The sequence below is a fragment of the Emydura macquarii genome, unplaced genomic scaffold, assembly GCF_026122565.2.
Source record: "Emydura macquarii macquarii isolate MOO-44397 ecotype Brisbane River unplaced genomic scaffold, CSIRO-AGI_Emac_v2 contig_3348, whole genome shotgun sequence".
NCBI classification, from domain to species: Eukaryota; Metazoa; Chordata; order Testudines; family Chelidae; genus Emydura; species Emydura macquarii.
In genome coordinates, this window is record NW_027133485.1 from 6,251,856 (window position 1) to 6,272,175 (window position 20,320).

At 53.2% G+C, this 20,320-nt stretch overlaps 2 long non-coding RNA genes across 2 annotated transcripts; one reads left to right on the forward strand and one right to left on the reverse strand.

Annotated features, from left to right (window-relative positions):
- Positions 1-31: 31 nt before the first annotated feature.
- On the reverse strand, positions 32-11,643 carry LOC137143837 (uncharacterized). The gene is made up of 3 exons (XR_010917275.1): positions 11,504-11,643; positions 2,833-2,882; positions 32-157 (listed from the first exon to the last, which is right to left on the reverse strand). It is a non-coding gene; the product is annotated as an uncharacterized lncRNA (long non-coding RNA).
- Positions 11,644-11,870: 227 nt separating this feature from the next.
- On the forward strand, positions 11,871-19,718 carry LOC137143892 (uncharacterized). The gene is made up of 3 exons (XR_010917295.1): positions 11,871-12,058; positions 19,395-19,484; positions 19,585-19,718. It is a non-coding gene; the product is annotated as an uncharacterized lncRNA (long non-coding RNA).
- The last annotated feature ends 602 nt before the right edge of the window (positions 19,719-20,320 follow it).

A 20,320-nucleotide genomic window follows, 5' to 3' on the forward strand; every position in this document is an offset into this window, starting at 1 on the left:
TCAGGACCGCGGACAGTTCCCGACCGCGGCGGCTCCGCGATCCATGGCTCCGCCTGGGCGGGAGGGGGCCGGCGCGGGCTGCCTGGTGTCTCCGCCGCTCTCAGGGCTGGCTCGACCCCACCGGCTGCCGGGGAAAGTTGACGGGGCGGCGGCCGGGCTGCGGGGAGGGAAGAGCGCAGGGGCTGAGCTCCGCGGGGCTGCGCGCCCGGCCGGCTGCTGCAGCGGGGGAACGTGCCCCGCCGCCAGCTCCATTCATGGAAAGAGCCTCCCCCCCCCCCCCCCGATCCCAGCCCCTCGGCGCGTCATCAGCCACCGGCCCCGCCCGGCCCGGCCCCCTCGCTCGCAGCCCCCCGCCAGCCAGCCTGCGGCTCCCGGCCGGGCCAGCCCCGGCCCCCCACCCCCGCTCCGATCGCAGACCGCGGCCCTGCCTCCTGCCCGTCGTCTCTCGAGAGGCAAGGCGGAGGCAGGAAGCAGAACCAGCCGGGGTGAAAGATGAGCCGCCCCTCTCGGCCCCCAGCCGCCCCCGCCCCAAGGGGGATGGGAACCCCAGAGGGGGCTGCACAATCTGGGTCCTCCCCGCTCTTGCCCAGGCTACACACCGATCCTGGGGCCGGGCCGGGGGTTGCTCCAGTCAAGAAAGGCCAGTGAGCCTCCCCCGTCCATTGACCGTCTCCCTGTGTCACAGCCAGGGCCCAGCCTTGATCAATGAAACCCTGCCAGGGCCCCAGAACCCAGGGGATTGGCCCCCTGGCGCTGAAGGAATCCGCTATGACATTGCAGAACTACTAACTGGGGGGTGGAACCTAAATCAGCCCTTGCACCAGGTGACCTGGAGGGTAGCTAATGTAACCCCAATTTTAAAAAAAAGTCTCCAGAGGATTCTGGCAATTACAGGGGCCAATTGGTTGAAAGTGTAGTAAAGAACAGAATGACCAGACAGGTAAATAAACAGGATATGTTGGGGGAGGAGTCCGCATGGCTTGTGTAAAGGGAAATCATGCCTCATCAATCTATTAGCATCTTTGAAGGTGTCAGCAAGGGTGGACAAGGAAGAACCAGTGGATATAGTGTACTTGGATTTTCAGAAAGCCTTTGACAAGGTCCCTCATCTAAGGCTCTATGCGAACTAAGCAGTCCTGGAATAAAAGGGAAGGGCCTCTCATGGATCAGTAACTGATTAAATGATAGGAAACAAAGGGTAGGAATAAATGGTCAGTTATCACAATGGAAAGGGGGTGAGTAGGGGGATCCTGCAAGCACTTATACTGAAACTTGTGCCGTTCAACGTATTCATAAATGATCTGGAAAAGGGAGTGAGCAGTGAGGTGGCAAAATCTGCAGATGATACAAAATTTCTCAAAATAGTTAAATCCAAAGCTGACTGTGAAGAGTTACAAAAGGAACTTGCTAAACTGGGTGACTACTAGGCAATAAAAAGGCAGATGAAATTCAATGTTGATAAGTGCAAAGTAATGGACATTGGGGAAAAAATAATTCCAACTGTACATACAAATGATGTGTTCTAAATTAGCTACCACTCCAGCAAGATATCTGGGAGTCATTGTGGATAGTTCTCTGAAAACATCTGCTCAATGTGCAGTGGCAATCAATAAAGCGAACAGAATGTTGGGATCCACTGGGAAAGGGATAGATAATAAAACAGAAAATATCATAATGCCACTATATAAATCCCATGGTACACCTACACCTTGAATGCTGCATGCAGTTCTGGTTGCCCCATCTCAAAAAAGATATTAGAATTGGAAAAAGTACAGATTAGGGCAATAAAAATGATTAGGGGTATGGAACAGCTTCCATACAAAGGAGATTAAAGAAACTGGGACTGTTCATTTTAGAAAAGAGGTGACTCAGCGGGGATATAGTAGAGGTCTAAAAATCATGAATAATATAGAGAAAGTGAGTAGGGAAGGATTTTTATCCCTTGACATAATTCAAGAACTAGGGATTAATCGCCTGATTAAATTAGTAGGCAGCCATTTTACAACAACAAAAATAAATACTTCTTCGCACAAAGCACAGTCAACCTGTGGAACTCATTGCCAGGGGATGCTGTGAAGGCCGAAAGTTTAACTGAGTTCAAAAAAAGAATTAGGTACATTCCTGGAGGATAGGTCCATCAATGGCTATTAGCCAAAATGGTCAGGGACGCAACCCCATGCTCCAACTGCCAGAAGCTGGGATTGGATGACAGGGGATGGCTCACTCCAAATTGCCCTGTTCTGTTCATTCCCTCTGAAGCATCTGGCACTTGTCAGTCTCAGAAGACAGGATACTGGGCTAAATGGACCATTGTCTGACTCAATATGGGCATTCTTATGTTCTTATATAAGCCCCCTTTGGAGATTGGACGTGATGTGATGTGGAATTAAATCACCTCCTGAACTAATCAAGGTCATCCTGACTCATTACTGGGATAGGAGACTCCAAGGAACACATGGGTGTTCTTCACTCTGGGTCAGTACTGATCTAATCCCCCAGTGTGGTGCTCAGGGGCATTGTGGAGGTGCCATCTTTTGAGTGAGATGTAAAACTAGGATCCTAACCAAGAAGAGGGGTCTTAATCCTGGTGTCCTAGCCAAATTCTGTTTTAGGTCACTACCTTCTTTCTCCTTACATTTTCACCTGTAGTTTCAATCAGGTGGGATATTCTTCACTTTCTGTCTTAAACTTATGTGTTTCATAATGCTGTTTCACCCCAGATGCTGTGTTTCACCCCAGCGGTAGATGCATTTCAGTGGTGGGTAAGGTGACACCCCCTATGGTTTAGGATGCAAAATGCTGTATAAAGGAAAGGGATTATTATAGACTTACCTCTGCCATTGCCTGGTCTTTTCCCCTTTTCTCAGGACAGTTGATGCAATCTGAATTTGAAATGAGGGAAAAAATCAATTACTGAGTCCCCTCCCCCTGAGCTTAGCTCAGAAAACTGTTTAAGACTACCAGAAATGTTTGGGTTTATGAAAACTTTATGATGACTGTTTTCTCCATGCTAGCAGCAAAATCCCCCAGCACAATCAAGAATAAGCTCCAGCAAACCCTCTGTAAAGTAATCATACATTTCCCGCAGCAGATGCCGAAAGTCACAGTTCAGAGCAGGGGAGTGGCACAGCTACCTGAGAACTGCAAGTGAAGATGGACCAGCTGGTCTTTCTTGCCCTCCCCTCTTGGCCAAAAGAAGAGCAATTGTTTAGCCAGATCCCCGCTGGAGTGTAAGCTCGATGCGCTCTTTTCCTTTGTGCTCCTGGTGGTTAGATACAAGATGCCCTAGTGACTATTGGTGCTTGGCACCAGTGACACTTCTTAGCCAATATAAGTAGCTGGGCTCTACAGTCAGAGCTTATGAGTATTAGACGAGACACTGGAATTAGATGTGCATTTAGGTTAATTAAGCTGGCAGTGTTCTGATTTATGGTAACTAGTTGAAGGGAACAGAGGCAGTTTTCCAAACTGTCAGCAATATGTCACTGAACAGGAAGACTCAGCTCTTGGCAGTTATTGCAGGTATTGTAGCAACCTCAGGAGGTTGACAAAAATGAATCCTTCAGACTCTGTTAACCTCATACGCTGAGCCCAACTAATGAAAAGATTTAGAGCCAATAGCAGAGGCATCCTAGAAAGAGGAACAGACATTCTGTTCATATTCATATGTACCTGCAGGCTTCAGGCCATCACAGCATAATGGTGTCATGCTTGTGTGGGCAAGCAAGTCGTTATAAGGGGGGTGACCAACGCGTGGTTTCATGCTACCCCTGGTGTTACCTGAAGTAGCCCCCCGCCAGCCTAATTTTTAATGCAGAGTTGCAGCTTGCAGAGACTACAGGTCCCACCATGCAATGTTCCATCTTGAGGGGAGCAGCCAGACTGCACTGCATGCTGGGACTTGTTCTGTGGGCCACTCCTCAGGACAGCTGCAGTCAGCTGCTTTGTATCTGTCTGTCCAAGGTATTTATATAGCAACAGTCACTACAATATCTTGACGCCCTTGCAAGTTAAATGTGTCTCTGAGGCCCTTCGCAAGCTGTCAGTCTAGCCTTCTCTGTTAGATAAAGTTCACTCTATGGGCCAGTAGCTTTTTCTCACTTACACCGATGCCATGACTTCACCAGTGACTTCAGTGACTGGCAGGCAAACTGGGCCCAAAGAAAGTGAATTTGCTCTCTCTCTGTTTTCAGTGCTTTCAATGTCTCTGCTGCTTTCCTCCTTCTGCATCCTTTAAGAATGGAGGTGAGAATTGTGCTGGGAACTACATGTCTGTGAAAGATGCTACAGCACAGAGCACTGTATTGCAATTACAATATTGGATTAGCATTTATTATTTGTAATGCAATAGCATCTATTCTGGCCACATTGTGCTCAACACTGCACCTACACTTAGTAAGTGACACGCCCTGCTTCAAAGAGCATACACTCTACAGAGAGAAAAGGAAAGGTTATCCTCTTTCTACAGATGGGAAACTGAGGCACAAAGCCAAGTGATTTGCACAAAATCTCTGACAGAGCCAGGGAACAAACCCAGATCTCTTGTCTCTTGTCTAAATGATTATTTCCAATGCCTATTCCAGGCTTTGAGTCTGCATTCGTTCACTAGCACTATACCCTGACAATCAGCAACACTCACACCCCTCCTCCTTTGGGATCTGTGTTCTGCATGGACAGAATCTCTCTCCACGTGGAACCTTTGCCAACGAGCATATCCAGAAGAGCCTTTAATCTTTGCAAGAAATTGTATCTCTCTCCACACATTCCTGTCTGAGTCACAGCTGTGCAGAGGGGCTCTGCTCCTTACAGAGCTCTGCAGCTGATTGCTTTGCAATTAAATGGCTCACGGGTAATGCCTTTCATCTCCTGGCTGGTAACAGATTAAACTTTCAGCACTCCAGACAAGGAGAAGGTGGGAAGGAAAGCCAGGGAGGGATGGAGGAAGAGAGTGAATGAAGGTAAAAGATGCCCAGGTTTCAATTCCTGACTGGGTGCTACCCTCAGTCTGCATGTGCTAAATGGCTGTTTTTACTCTTTAAGGACCTCTGAGGGCTTCAACCCCTATTGACTTCGGTAGGGGTTGAGGACACGTAGCCCCTTGCAGGATCTGTCTCAGAGATGGATTTCTGATTACAAAGCTGCTCCCAAAGGTTACCTGCTCTTTGTACATAAATTACAGTGTGACCTGATAGGCCCTCTGTCCTCTGAATTCCACCTGCACCAGCCCTAGCCTCTGCTAGAGATAAGGCACCAGACTTGATCATTGATCGGGCATCAAACATAGGTCCCAACAAATCCTTGGGAATGTCAGAACTGTCATTATGCTGTGCACCATGACTGCTGGGAACTTGCTGGTGACTGCTAGGAATAGTACTCAATGCCTCCACCCTGTGCTGAAAGGACAGGCACCTGCCAAATGAGCTAAAGGAGCATTTCCACTCTCTGTTAGCAGTGCAGAGCCTATGACATACAGCTGCGTAGCTTGGATTCTATCCAGTAGTGACTAGTGGTGCATATGCACACACACAATCATTACAGTACACATTTATTTAAATATAACGCTACAGAGACCTTTGTAAGCCTTGTAACCTTCCACCTCCCCAGACCCCGCTCATCTCATAGCCTGACTAGAGAAAACGTGCCTAGGCCAGTTATGCTACTTGTGGATACCCCTTTCTGCTCCCATCCCCTTTATCCATCCCAGTAGTAACCAGAAGCCGAGCCACTTACTACCTCGCATGTCAATGTGTCATAGGAAAGACTGAAAGCATAATTAAAACCACCCCCAATTAGCGCTGACAATTGAAACTTAAAACCAATTTCTGTCACCCAGCACAACGTACTTCCAATGTTTCCGACAGAAGCACTTCAGTGGCCCACCCACCGTCTTTCTTTAGGTGGAATTATAAATCCAATATTAATTGCAAGATGTATCTTTTGGGTCCCTGTGATTGTCAGACAAAGCTTTTCTATGACAGCTGACCTGAATGGAAGCTTATAACTGTTGTTTATCTAGTGCCAAGTAAGCAGGGCTCAGTCTGGCATGCCAAGGCATGGAAGATTCAGCGTAGGAGCAGCAAGGCCTGGTGACTTACTCCAATAGGAGTGCTCATGAGAATTCCAGCCAGGTTAGGATCGGGATTGTGGCTACTTATTGCTACAGCTTAGGAGGAGAAAAATAACAACTGTAACTTGCATCCTCAAAAGAAGGGCTTTAACTTGTAAATTTCGGTGGCTCCTCCCTTCTGCCTTGTGATCCAGACTGTAGGGATGGATGCTAGAATAAAGCCACAAGGTCAGAAACAGCGCTGCAAGCTCAGTGAGATTGTAGGGATGTGAGCTGGGGAAGGGACGCTCCCTTAGGCCCCAGTTCAGGAAGGTGTTTAAGCATGTGCTTAACTTTACTTGCCTAGGTAATCCCATTGAAGGCAATGAGACTGCTTAGGCATTTAGAGTTAGCCACAAGCTTAAATGCCTTCCTGAATCTGGGCCTTAAGCATCAGTCAGTGAGAGTGAGGCTTGGGGAATCTGGCCAGCAGTGACTTTGTGCAGCATTTACTAGATTCCCCAGTGGAGAGTGTACATCGGGGCCTCAGAGGCCAGTTCTGAATGAGACTCACGAGTTGGCAGACAGGATTAAAGCTGCGCGACCCAGAAGAGTAGGTGTTTGGGGGCCTCCGGCTAAGATGTGTTGACTGAGAGCTAGTGACGAATGCACATGGGAGCAGCCCAGATCTGCCCCCTTAGGCGGATGGAAGGATCTAGCCCTGCCCTTCCTGGCCACGTTAGCAGAGCTGCAGAGAGGCTGAGCTGTGGAGCTGGCAGAGCAGCTGATGGGTAGATCTAGCAACAATGACACCAGATGGCAGGTGCTAGGGCTTCTGGTCAGGACCAGCCATTTGGCACTCGGCTGTCGCATGGTTAAAAACGACTCAGTTGCAGCATTGATCCTTCCCTGAATTCTTGCTCTCCCCACTGCCTGACCACCAGAGCGGAGGCCTCATCGAGAGTCCCCCTCTGTCTGGCAGACATCTTCCCAATAAACTGCTCCCTGGCTGCTCCAAGGCTCCCTGCTGGTCCCCAGCTGGAGTCTGGAGCCTCTGATCCATGGAGCAGAACACCCTTTCCCCCAGTGACCCAGAAACAGAGAGGCTCAATGGGTCAAACTCATCCCTGGTGTAACCCCACTGAAAGCCTGTGGGGCGTAAGTCAGGGCAGAAGGTGATTAATTGAAGCAAGGGAGATCCACTCAGTCTCCAGGGCTTTCTCCACCCCTTCCCCAGCCCCACCAAATTATTGAATCACTTACAGCTGGGCAGGGGCTAATTTCTTAGCAACTGGTGAGGGGATCACAAGGAATGAGTGGTGGACTCTATGCTTCTTCTGTGGCTCCTTTTTGTATGGGTGTGGGAAGCTCTTTGTGGAAACCTTCAGAACCTTTTCCCTGTTTGACTGACTCTGTAATTGATCTCAGTGGGTTTCTCCAGAGGAGACAAGCAGATCTGCTGGTCCTCAGCTCTGTTGTTGCATAGATAGCTCTGGGGCTGTGTTATTAGGAATCATGTGAGTGTGTATGAGACAGGGCAGGAGGCCAAGAATAATACTTGGTTCTGCTACCTCAGCCTCCATCCAAAAGACTCAACTTGCTTTGCAGGCACCAAGAATCAGGCCTAACAATACCTCAGAAGGTGTGTTAGATTGTTCCCCTTTTACAGATGGGGAAACTGAGGACTAGAAAGGCACAATGGCTTTCCTGAAGGCATGCCCTGAGTCAGCCAGGCAGAGTTAGGGCCTCATTCCAGATCTTCTGATTCCCAGTCTCATTCTTGGGGCACTAGACCACATCTCCTCTGCCCACAGGGCGGTGTAAGGTATTGGAGACCTAACCCCGTGGAATTTGTCATTGGACCCAATGCACAGAGGTCCAACGCACTCACCATTCCAGCAGGGAGTGGTAAGAACTTAGCACCTCCGTAAAGCAAGCTCACCCCAGATCTGCCCCTAGAGCATGGCTCCATCTGGTCCTAGGGCAGCAGGTGAACCTGAGCCTAGATCTGTTCCCTCCAGCTCCTGTTAGGGGGCTGGGCTGCACTGAATCTGCTGGGAGCAACACAGGCCGCAATCGAGTGCCAAGACCACATCATTATGACATTAGAAAGTGAGAGTAAATCATTTTGATGGTTTCAGATGATTAGGATCCTGCCCATTTTGGCGCAGGCTGCCTCACATGCAGAACATCAAAGACATGGATGAAGTGCATGTAGATGGCACAGTTACTGTTCTCTCTGCTCATCTCGAGGGACCTACATTCAAATCCTGATTAGCCCAAAGGGTGTGATGGCCTCATCCTAAACCCTCCTGGGTATTTATCCACATCACAAAACAAAGTGACAGGCACAGCAGAGGGTGCTGCGAGTTGGGGGCACGGTCAGAGTTGTGTGTGTGCGCCCGGGGCTGGAGTAGCAGAGGGAGCTGTGGGCTGGGACACAGAGGCATTGGCCAAACCATGTGCAGGAGGTTGGAGATTAGAAGAGCAGGAGGCAGTGCAGGTCAGGGTTGAGGTGTGTTAGCTGAGCACGTGGAGGACTCTTGCACAAGAGCTGCCCATAGCTGTGCTGTCCCTGGCTACAACCGGTGCAGGTAGCACTTTTGTGAGCACTAAATCCAGCTCCAGAAACCAAAAGAGAAAAATCCCAAAGCCGGAGGGATGCTGGCGAAGGGAAAGTGGATTTAACTTCATTTCTTACCATGACATTGGCTGGCACAGGCACAGGGGGGACACTGACACAAACACGACTTCCTAGGGCAGCTCCAGAGATGAGACATACGCTCACTCCCTGTCTGAGCGAAGGCTGCATTCAGCCTGAAGGGGCTTATGAGAATCCAGGACTGATTGTTCTTGGGAGATGGCAAAGAAAGGAGATGCTCGGAATGCACAGAAAGCAGGCCCAGCCACCCCCGCCTCCTCCTGTCTCCCGTCCCTAGCCACCGAGGAAGGAGCCTGCAGCTCCAAGACTGATGGTTCCGTCTCACAATGCAACGAGGCACAATTAATCGAGTCTTGAAGGCTGCCTCTTCCATGGAAGGGAGCAAACAGGCCTGATCCACGCAACTGGCAGCTCCCACTCTCCTCCTGGCAGTTTTATGATAATTGGAAGGAGAAACAGAAGTAATTAACAGGCGCCTGACACGGAGAAAATTAAGTACTTAGGCCTTTTCCCCTTCAGTCATACTTAATCCTAACGACTCAGTAGAAACGTCCAAGTCAAACGACTCAGAGACAGGAAGGACCCCTCCGCAGCCATCCTCCCCACTGCAGGCGCACACACATGCCGTGCACGCCTTGCACACACACACACACACACAACCTGAACACCACACCTCCAACACACACACGGCTGCACTCCACGCCCACCCTTTCCGTACACACAGGTAATACACAGCACACTCTGCCCTTACACACCACATGCCATGCACACCCTGCCACTCCACACCCCACCACGCTCTTCTATTCTGCACACACTCCCACCAAGCCCGCCCTGTCCCTACCCCACTACACACTAAATACACATGTACCCTGTACACATACCCCCCGAGCCTACATTTGCACATCCTGCAAACACACCCTGTATAAACACCCTGCCTGGCACATCCAGTGTATCCATATACACTTCCTACATGCACATCCCATGTGCAAAACACACTCACCCTACATGTGCATCCTGTACACCCACATGCACATGGCTTTTGAGCAACACTTACCAGGATCTAGCTCCAGCGTGGCTCTGGAAGACAATGAGCTTTCACAGAGCCCTGACAAGCAGACGAGAGAGCTGTTCCCATTCATTCATTCCAGCAACAGGATTCGGAGAGCCTAGGCTGTCTGGCCAGGAGTCCCTGTGACAGGTGGCATGGCTCTGCATGACAGCTGCTCCCTGATCTACCAGCTGCTGGAGCCATCTCTGCCCTTCCAAAGCCCTTGGAGAAGAACTGGCCTCAGAGACCTACATGGGGGAATTTGGCCTGGCGCTGGAATGCCGGGGAGGAGGTGGACAATGGGCTGACTTTATTCCCCTGGTAGTTCAGCTGGAGGGGGATTTCCCTTCATGTTTGTGGCACCAACTTTGGGGGATGGGGATTGGGCAAACGTAGACGGAGTTCCTCGGGCAGAGGGGCTGGGGCAGTTCCTGCTCTGACCTGGTAGTCTCTAAAGACTTCAGTAGAGTCACTCCAGATTTACCCCAGCCCTGAACATGGCCCACCCAGTGTTTTCTGCTTTAGCCCCATGTGCCTCATCTGCACTAGAGGAACGGAGATGGGACACTACAGGGAGAGGTCCCCCCGGCTCCCGGGGCTCCTCCATTCATCTCCTCCCCTCGATTGTGGGAAGTGTAGGCAGGCAAAGGGCAGTGAGAAAGGAGGCTGCAGAGCTCCCGGCCCAGACTCACCTCCCTGCCTCTTCACACACCTACTTTCGGCCCTGCTGAGCCTACATTGCACTGACGCTTTGCACTCTACATGGACTCTTCTGCCTTCTAGGTGGAGAAGGGAAGCGAGGCAGCCTCTCCCACCCTCTCTCCCCAGCAGGGTCCCCTGGTCGCACCAAAGGCAGCTGGTCTCTATCCTGAGCAGCATTTCCTCTCATCCAGGGCAGGGCTGGACCCCCTCTGCGGCAACTCCACCCTTGCTGACATTCCTCCCCACCCCTGCAAAGCCCAGCTGCCACAGCCGAGAAGGGAAAGTGACACCATACACTGCCGCTGCCCCTTCCCTTGGAATGCCGTGGGGCCTCCTGGATGAGATAAGCCCTTGCAGGCTGCTCCGCTGTCCTTTCCTTCACCCGCCTCTGAGCTCCCTCCAGCCCACACTGTCTCTGCAGGATCAGGTGGGGATCAGCTTCCCCAGGCATGCGCGAGGAGGAGCGTTGGGTTAACAACGGAGCTCTAAACAAGAGAATTTGAGACTTCTAGGATAGACAGATCAGGAGGGCTGGACAGCACGTCTCCAATCAGCCCTACAGGGGGTTAGCAAGCGAGCTACCGAGCGCATGGCAAAACTCCAGGCAAGTTCAGGCCTATCTGGGGAGCCCAGCAGCAAAGACATCCAACAGGGCCCCCCCTGACTGCAGTGTGAGACTAACTCCTGCGCCAGGCCTCTGGGCATGTTCAGTCCTACAGGGACATGGGGTGGAGAGACAGGCAGAGCTGCCCCTTGGGTATGGCAAATTGGGGCGCCCGCCCCAAGCCCTGCACTTTGCGGGGCCCCATGCTTCATGCCACGACTGGCCAGGAGGCAGGAGGCTGCAGGCTGGCTGCACAGATCAGGATCAGGCTAGAGGCAGGTGGCCAAGGTCCCGGCTTTGTGGTGGGACCAGCCAGGAGGCGGGCAGCTGCAAGGATAGGGCCCCATTCTCCTGGCACTGGACAAACCCAGCTTGGACAAAGCAAACCCCAACTCTGGAGAGCACCACAGTGACTCCTGCTGGGAGAGGCGGGGACTGCACCTAGCCATGCATCCAGCTGAAGGAATGGTGCCCAGGGACACATGATTTTTCCCTCCTCTGGTCTTCTCTTGGAGTGGAGGTTCGTTCCTTCTCACCGCAGAAGCACAGCCCAGCCGGTGAGGTTTGCCAACCCGCATCCCCCGTCAATTGTGGCTGCTTTTTGTCAAAAACGCTGATGAGCAACTGCACTGTCCCTCCCATTTCTGTGCTAGTCAGTGGGGTGGGCTCCTCAGAACATTACATTCAGTGCATTCCCTCCAGCCAGCTGGTCATTTGGAAGCAGACCTGAGCAGCTGGTTCTCGTTGGGGCCTTGCTATCAATAGCTGCCTACAGCTGCCACGCTCACCCTGCTCCCTTTGAAAGTGGTGGCATAACAGTGCTTGTTATGGAACTGGAGTTCTGTATGGAAACCGTGCTGGTCCCCCGACTTCCCCAGGGGTGCTGCTTCTGGGGCTGCATTGCAGCAGTGCGACTTAGTGGCCAGTGCAAAGGACTGTGAATCGGGAGATCTGGGTCCGCTTCCTGACTGCTGCCGCCTGGCCGAGCGACCTTGGGTAAGTCAGTTCTCCCCTCCTCTGTGAAATGGGGAGAAATTATCGTGACTTTTGTAAAGTGCTTTGAGAATTTCAGCGCTATGTGAGTGCGAAGCATGCCCATGCGGCTCGTGGTGAAGGCAGCATGAGCCTGAGCGCTGGCGAGGGCCTAGCGCCGATCTCTAGACCAGTGGTTCCCAACCTGTGGCCTGTGGGGGCTTTCAAAGTGGCCTGGCTGCAGAAGGGAGCCGCTGCTTAAGGACCCAAGTGGAGCCCGTTTCTGTGGGGCTAAAAGACAGGTGCAGGCTCCTTGCTGTAGCCAAGGGGATGGGAGATCAGCGCTGCCATCCTCCTGGCTGTAGCAGGGAGCCTGGCAAAATCTCTGCCTGGATCCCTAGGCGCTGTGGGTCCCTGCTGGAGCCAGAGGGAGACGAGGTGTGATCTTCTGTCCCCCTGGTTGCAGAAGGGAGCCACTGCCTAGGGACCCAGGTGGAGCGCACGGAGCTACAGGACCCAGGCAGTTTCCTTGCTGCAGCCATGAGGAGGGGAGATCAGTGGGGTGGCAGCCTCCTCGCTGAACTCCTTCCGTCTGGCTGCAGGGAGGTGGTGGCTGCCGGCAGAGGCTGGTGGCCCTTCAGGGTTGTAAAAATGATCTTTGTGGCCCTTGAGCCAAAAAGGCTGGCAACCATCGCGCTAGACTGGGGAGTAGCTCTGGGGTACAGCCACACCATTTCTGTACTCTGTGTTTGGTAACATTCCTGGTTCTGGAGAATGGCTTATGGGACTGGCCAAGTGTTGCACCTGTTAGATACCTGTGGCTCTTTGTCCCCATCTAGTGGATGCTTATTAGACTTCTGGACAGGGATCAGGCCCATATCCTCAAAGGTATTTAGGTGCCTTACTTCCATGTCTGTGAATGGGCATTAGGCACCTAAACGCCTCTCAGGCTCTGAGCCTCAGCCTTTTCGTGCAGAAGGTCTCCGGTTCAAACCCTGCCCTGGGCCAGTCACAAGCTCCAGTAAATGGTCCTGGTTTCAGAACATCCCAGGCCACGACTTGGTGTCAGTGCTACAGGTTCCAGCAGGTGGAAAGTAGGGCAGGCGCTGAAGCAGCTCAAGGGAAGCAGGCAGGCCCGGCAGCAGAGAACATCAGCAAAGTGGAGGGTGCACCCACAGGATGGGAGAGCTCTGGGTCTCGGCTGTAGTGCCAGGCTGCGTCTGAGTGCTGGGACCAGAGATGGCTGTGACAGGAAGTGGGTAGAACGAGGCCAGCTGCAGAGGGAGCCGGGCTCTGGCCTTGGTTCTAGCCAGGAAGGGAATTTTCATGTTGCCGTGCGCCCCCCAAGGGGCAACAGTGTTGGGGCCTTTCGGGTGTGACGTGCTGATGCAGACACACACCCACCCACAGAGCCAGATTCTTGCCATCTGGGGAGAGCTGGACTTCACTCCAGGACTTTAAAATCCTTGGCTGTTGTTGTTTTAACAATTATAAAAGTCAGCCACTCGTGCATTGATTGCATCATTTGCCAGAGAATCAGGCTCCAAGAGGCCTTTAAATGCTTTGGTCCTCGCAGCTGCTGTTAATTACTCTTCAGAGTGGGAATGTTGGTATCTTTGAGAGGTGGGGAGCACCAGGGGTGCAGCAGCTGGGTGAGATTCGGAGAGGACGTAAAGTTCATTGACCTAAGCAAGGCATCAGAGAAATGTGGTAACAGGATGGTCAGTGCTGCAGCCTCTGGCGCCTACGTCAGCCATGGGCTGGGTGCCTTGAGCTGGTGAACTGCAGCGTGGATAGATGGATAGGCGCACTCCTGAACTAGTCAGCACACCGTGACCCAGCACCGAAAAGAGTGACAGCATCTGCCCCAGCCAGAGGGAGACAGGGTCAGGGGGCAGATGTCCAAGGAGACCCAGGCAGTCCAAGAGCGGCTGCTTCGCTCACAGAGATCTGACACTGAGTGGGAGGAGCGAAAAGCTTTTCCCCGTCTGCACGGCTTGTTCTTGGATGTGGCCGCAGCGGGGCAGAAGCCTGTGGTGTTTGCTAGCTGGGGGACCATGCGGCCACATTTCAGATGGATAAAGAATAGTCAGGTGGCCAATCTGTTCTCCCCACCAAACCCCACAGCCTTCCCTGGCTCAGGGGCCCCCAGGCCCCACAATGAGCTGAGCCCCACTAGCATGTGTGGAAGGGTTGGCAGCCAGCAAATGCCTGATCCTCTCCCCAGCTGCCAAAACCTTCCAAGGTTCATTCTCTTCCCCCCGCCCCCGCTCCACAAGGTTCCTGGGCTGCCTCCCGGCCTGCTGCTCCATTCAGCATGTGCGTTTGCAGCCTGGCGATGGTGACTGGAATGCCGATGGGGGAGCTGCCCTGCGTCAGAGCATGCCATGCTGGTCACTTCCCCTGGCTGTGCGCACATGTGCAGCCGAGTGATGCAGCAGGGCAGAGAGAGGCTCTGTGCAGGCTGCAGGAGACACTGGCCAGTAAAAGATGCTGCCCAAAGCAATACCAATACCTGGCTCTTGCACAGCGCCTCCTGGGGGTGGATCTCACCCCCCTCCATAGACATGGCTGAACCCAGCCTCATCAGGCAGCTCAGGATAATTATCCCCATTTTACAGAGTGGGAAGCTGACATGCAGGGAGGGGAAGTGGCTGGGGGAAGGTCACTCAGTGAAGCGGCCTGGGGCTAGAACCCAGGAGCTCCCAGTCTTAGAGCCGCCTGTGAACACATTCCCTTCCCTGCAATGACCCCCTCACAGCGTAATGGTTGCTGATGCGAGGCCTTCCCCTCCCCCAGAAAGCGTTCCTCATGGGAGGGCTAGGCGTGCTTTGTCCTGGCTGGTGCCTGCCTCTCCTACCTGGCGCATGGGTCTCTGCCTGGCACCTGGCATAATCCAGGTGGGGCACCCACTCCCCCCATCAGCCTGGGGAGTGAGCAGCGGGCACTGGGTGATGAAAACATCTGTGGGTGCATCACCTGCCTTTGTTTCAGAGCCCTGCCTATGGGGAAGGAGTGGTAGGAATTTGCTGTCATCTGCCGGCACTACCGTGTAACTGCAGCCCCATGCCAAGTTTGCTGGAGATGATTTTCTCTCACTTGGGGTAGGGAGCCCAGCAGACCCAGTCTGCGCTCGCCGTGTCCTTGCATGCTGCACAGAGACTGAGCAAACATAAAATGTGGCACATCCCTCCAATCCCAGCTATGCCCGGCAGTGGACTCAGCAATGCTAACCCCTCTCCCAAGGGCGAGACGCGGAGAGCCCAACAGGCAGGGGCGTGAGGCAGCTCTTCACTTTTGGGGCAGGCAAAGTGATATGGTGGCCAGGCCTGAGGGCACAGCTAAGGCAGTCCCCTGAAAGCCCGGCCCATCTTGAGACTGAGGTTCCTCCTTATGCCCCACAGGCTGCCTTGTCAAGGAGGGTCTGTCATCACTGTAGCCACTGAGCGCCCTGTTTCCTCCCCCGTCCCGCTCCAGCACCCACTGCTTTCTCTCGCCCTGATCTTTGCCAGGGTGGCAGAAGAGTCTCTGGGGAGCTAGGTGCTTCCTGAGCAGCAGCTGATCCGCAATCAGTTCAGCAGGGAGAGCAGTTCTTCAGGGGACCCACATGTGGATATGTGGACAGCCCTGGCCGCACCCCTTGCTTTTGGGGCTGGGCTGGATATCTGCAGACCCTTCAGCAGAGAAGTTGCCGCTGCTTCTTTCTGCCATGGCTTCCCTGCAGTGGGCGTTCTGCTGCCAGGGCCCCTGGGGCCTGGAGGGATAAATCTGACTTACAGGTCAAAACACCCTAGAGCTGACACCATGGACCTGTCTCCCGCAACCCTTTCACCCTGCTAGCTTGGCTCACTGCAGAGAGGAGACTCCTGATTTACATCAGCCTGAGCGAGATCAGGGTCAGGCCCCAGCTCTCTTCTGGGAGAGCAAGAGGGGGCTGGGGAAGGTTTGCTCTGCAGGCCCTGTCAGCCCTTACGCAGGGGAGGGGAAGGAATGATCATGTCTTCAGTCCATATAAGCAAGGCAAGGATAAAGGGGGAAGGGCTTTCTGGGGGCCTGTCCATGCACTTTAGAGCAAGAGCACAGCCCACAGTGCCCCCCCAAGCAGGACCCTTCCTACATAAAGTTCTTGAGCAGTGGGTTTATTTGCAGAGGGACCAGATGCTTCCAAATCCCAGTGAAGCAACTGGGAGCTGCAGGGGCCCAGCTCTTTGGAAATCAGGACACAAGGAGTCTGAGCGACTCTGGAGGGCAGCCCAGCTTGACAGCTACCACAGCACACGCCTGCTGCAACACACAGCAGAGCCAGGGCTAGAATCCAGGAGCCTTGACTCTTAGCACTCTTGGCAAGTTTTGGGGCCTCAGCCCCAGCCCTGCTGGGAGGATGGACGGGAGCGGAGAGGAGACAAGCTGGGGCTCCTCCACCTTTTTGCAAACACAAAGCCCCAAACCCTTGAAGTTCCCTGAGCTGCCAGAAGGAGGAGCCCTAAGCTCACAGCTGCTGAGGGAGTGGCTGCATTTAACCCTCTCTGCTCTCTGCTGAATCTAGGGGGCAGGGGGCCTGGGGTGCAGGTTACTTCTCTTCAGTGCAGGCTCCTGGGAACAGGCCGCTGCTCCCGGGAGAGGAGACGGGCAGCTGAGAGCCATCTTGCTTTGAGCCAATAGCAGATGCTGCAGGCACAGTTCACTGAACTCACACAGAATCCATTCCCTGGGGGCTGGGGAACAGGAGAGGGTGAATATTGGAGCCCCACGGCAGGAGAGGACAGGGTCTCTCCAGCAAGAGGCCTGGGGTAAGCAGGATTCACTAAACTACCATTCCAAGGTGTTTTGAAAGCACCTGTCCCCCCCCGTGTGAGCACTGTGTGACCTGGGTCTCCTCCTGGGGGAGCCATGTGCACCAGTGCAAAGCAGCGGCCTCAGCCGTGTAAATGGGGAGTCACTCCTCTGAAGTTACACTGCTCTAATCAGGAGCGAGGGTCTGGGAGTCCATGGAGCTCACAGCCGCTCTCGGGTCCTGGGTGCACATTTTCTTCTGCTTTTATTTATTATGTTCTTACTTCCAAAAAATAAGTAAAAAAAATTACACAAAGGAGGAAAGAAGTGCAAGCGCAGTGGGGCTAGCCCCACGCTGGCGGTGCACTCCCAGTGCCTGGCGTAGGGCTTACGGCTCAGCCTGGACCCTGCAGGACTGCCTGTGCCTGTGTCTCTCTGCAGAGCTTTGTCATGCAGAATCTGCCATTCACTCCTCCTGCTGTAATGCGTCGTGGGCTCACTCCCACCCCATCTTGCCCTGGCTGTTCGTTAAAGGGGACGGATGGTATTAACATTTGGGGCAGGAACTGCCTTGTCCTCGCCCTCTTTGGGAGATGAGCCCAAACCCTGAGATCTCCTAGGCCCACTGCTTGCCCTGAGGTTTCTCAGTGTTTGCACTATAGCCATAAGCCGGATCGATCGGGGAGAGGTATTGAGTATCTCTGCTTTAGAAGATCAGCCCCTAATTTCCATCACCAAATCGACCTTTTCCCACTCTGTCTCTCTCCCAGTCCCATGTGTTCCAGTGGAGCATGTTCCCTATTTTCGCCCCATAGCCCTGTTTCCAGCATTAACAGGCTCATGAGAGGGGAACAGAGGCAGCTGCTATGAAAATACCGACAAGGGGCTCCTTCGATCCAGACAGGGCCAGCGTCTAGGCTGTGTCTCTGCAGCTCAGAACAGCCTCCAGCCTTCCTCCTCCTGCTCTCAGCACACACCCTCCTGCCCCCACCAGGCTTCACACCAGCAGCTGCACAGGCTGGTGGCATCTGGCTGCCAACATTGTCACTACACCACCCTGTCTTTGGGAGAATTCCTCAGAGGGCGCCTTTGACTCCTTTACACTCCCAAAGCAACTAAAGAGGCCACAGTGGGGCTCAGCCCGGGGCCCAGAGTCTAGCTAGTGTGCGCCATACCTGAGCTTTATTGCTCAGACCTTCAATGCACCCACACAGCACCCTAGACTCCAGAGACTCGACTCAGCGTAAGGTCTGGGATGGGGCCTCTGGGGGTGACCTGGTCTCCCCGTCACTTGTTCCAAATCCCCGCTGAGGGGACATGACAGTGACCCAGGACAATCATGGTATTATCTGCCACCAGGCCCTAGGCCACCCAGTTCTGGGGCAGGCCTGATTCAAGGGGCTATCGCAGCAGGCAGCACGAAAGGATCATGGCCCATCCTCCCTCCCCAGGTGTGGAAACAATGTTTGCGAGGCGGGCTGCACCCCCAATCACTGTGTGTGAACGACAGGGCTTCGGAATCTGTAGTGCTCGGGGCAACGTGCAACAGCCTCCCTATGTCTACACAACAGATGCAGGCGAGGAGAGCTTCCAAGCCAGCACCCACGTCTTCCTTCCTCCGAGCCCACATGCCTTGTGTTGTTATCTCCCTGTGTTTTTCTTTTGCTGGAGACCTTATCCAGGGCTATGCCCATATTACAGTTGTATGGGGGGAAGGGGAGAGACCCTAACCCCCTTTGTCAGGGGCTCGGGGCAATGCCTTTCCAGGGCTGGACAGAGCAGCACCAGGCCCTGTGAAGTGGAGCAGCTCATGTCTGCCCAGCAGAAGGCAGATCCAAGCAGCACCGTTGGCTGGTGCATTGCAGAGCCCAGACTGCATTGTGGCACGAAGCTGCTTTAGGAAACAGTTTGGGCTGCCAGGCACAAACACCCAGCTCTTGAACGGCAGCTCGGCGCCTAACTCCCCACGGCTCTGGGCCAAAATTCCCTGCCCTCAGTCAGAATTTACTCTTTGGTGTCCAGCTTCTTTCAGCAGCTACATCCCTTCAGCTGCAATTCATTTCAAAGGGCCTTCCTGGAGTTCTGTCTGGACCTTGGTACCATGCATGGGAAATATACAGGCTTATGCAGCGTAATGCACCTTGACAGACAGACACACACATGCTTCTCTTGCACACCTGAACATGCACACTCACGCTTGCCCATATGCCCACATACACAGCTTGGGCTTCCTGTCCCTGAGAGGGCTTTGTGGCAGTTTCTAGTGCTTGGATTTATCATGGGTGAAATCCTGGTCCCATTACCATGGACTTCAGTGAGACCAGGATTTCACCCCGGGAGTTTTAGGCATTTGCGAAAATCAAAGTAAATGCAAAGTTCCTTCAAATACTGAAGGCAAGGTGTGTGTGTATGTGGTGTGTGCTGTTCTGTGCATGAACGCACACACACACACATACATGTAGACATGCACACAGGTGCCCGTGTACACACAGATCTCTTGCACCCTCTTAAAAATGGGCTCACTGATTTCCTTCCTAGATGCATTAACTGATCACTCCTCCCTTTTCATTTTGTCTTTCCAACCTAGGGACAAGGGGGTTTCCCTGCGGCAGCTGGAAGGATCCCCATCTCCATGCACAGCATCCCTTCTCTGGCTGACCTCGGCCTTCCCAGCAAGGTGAATTTTAAGCACTGTTAATGCTCCAAAGTGTGTCGGGGTGGGGAGGAGGGGGAGTAGTGGAATTGTTCATTATTAAATGGCCCTCCCTTCCCTGCAGTGCTAAGGGTAGATTTGGTGAGAGCACAGCTTCCATTACTGATGAGAACATGGACATCACAAAGAGATTTGTATTCCAGGAAGACTCATTAGAGATTTAAATTATACAAATGGGCTTTTGCCCAGAGATCCTCATTATCTGGGCATTTGCATTTAATCCCTCGCTTTTCCACTAGCCCCTCTCCCTGCCGTCCCCCGTCTCCCCCCAGCACTCACTGCATCTTTCACTACATGGCACTGGAGTCCTGTTTACCTTTGACAAAGTCCCTGGGCTTAGTGGGGCCGTGTGCAGTGGAGCAAAAGCACATGAAGAAAAAATGGGGGATTTGGGAGAGGGGCTGTGTGGTGGAGAGGCTCTGGGGTGGGAGAATGTGGGTCTCCCTCTCGGGCCTTGACTGGTGAGATTGCCCACGGGAATTCTGTACAGTTTTCCTATCTTCTATTTAAAAGACAAAAGGCTAGCCTGAGTTTCCTCTGGGGAACAGCCAGAGAGTCACAGGGGACGGGCCGATTCTCTTACTAAGATTGTTTCTTGCAGGGTTTTTCAAGCCTCATAGTATGAAATAGAAGCACAGGCTTAGTCACTAGCACCTGCCACACACCTATTCACTAGTATCTGCTGGACACACCTAGTAACCACTGCACACACCCTTGATTGTTATACTCACAGAGACGCCCTCCTATAAAACTGATCCTGTTAAGAACACGTGCCAGCAGACATGACCTACTCCGAGCTC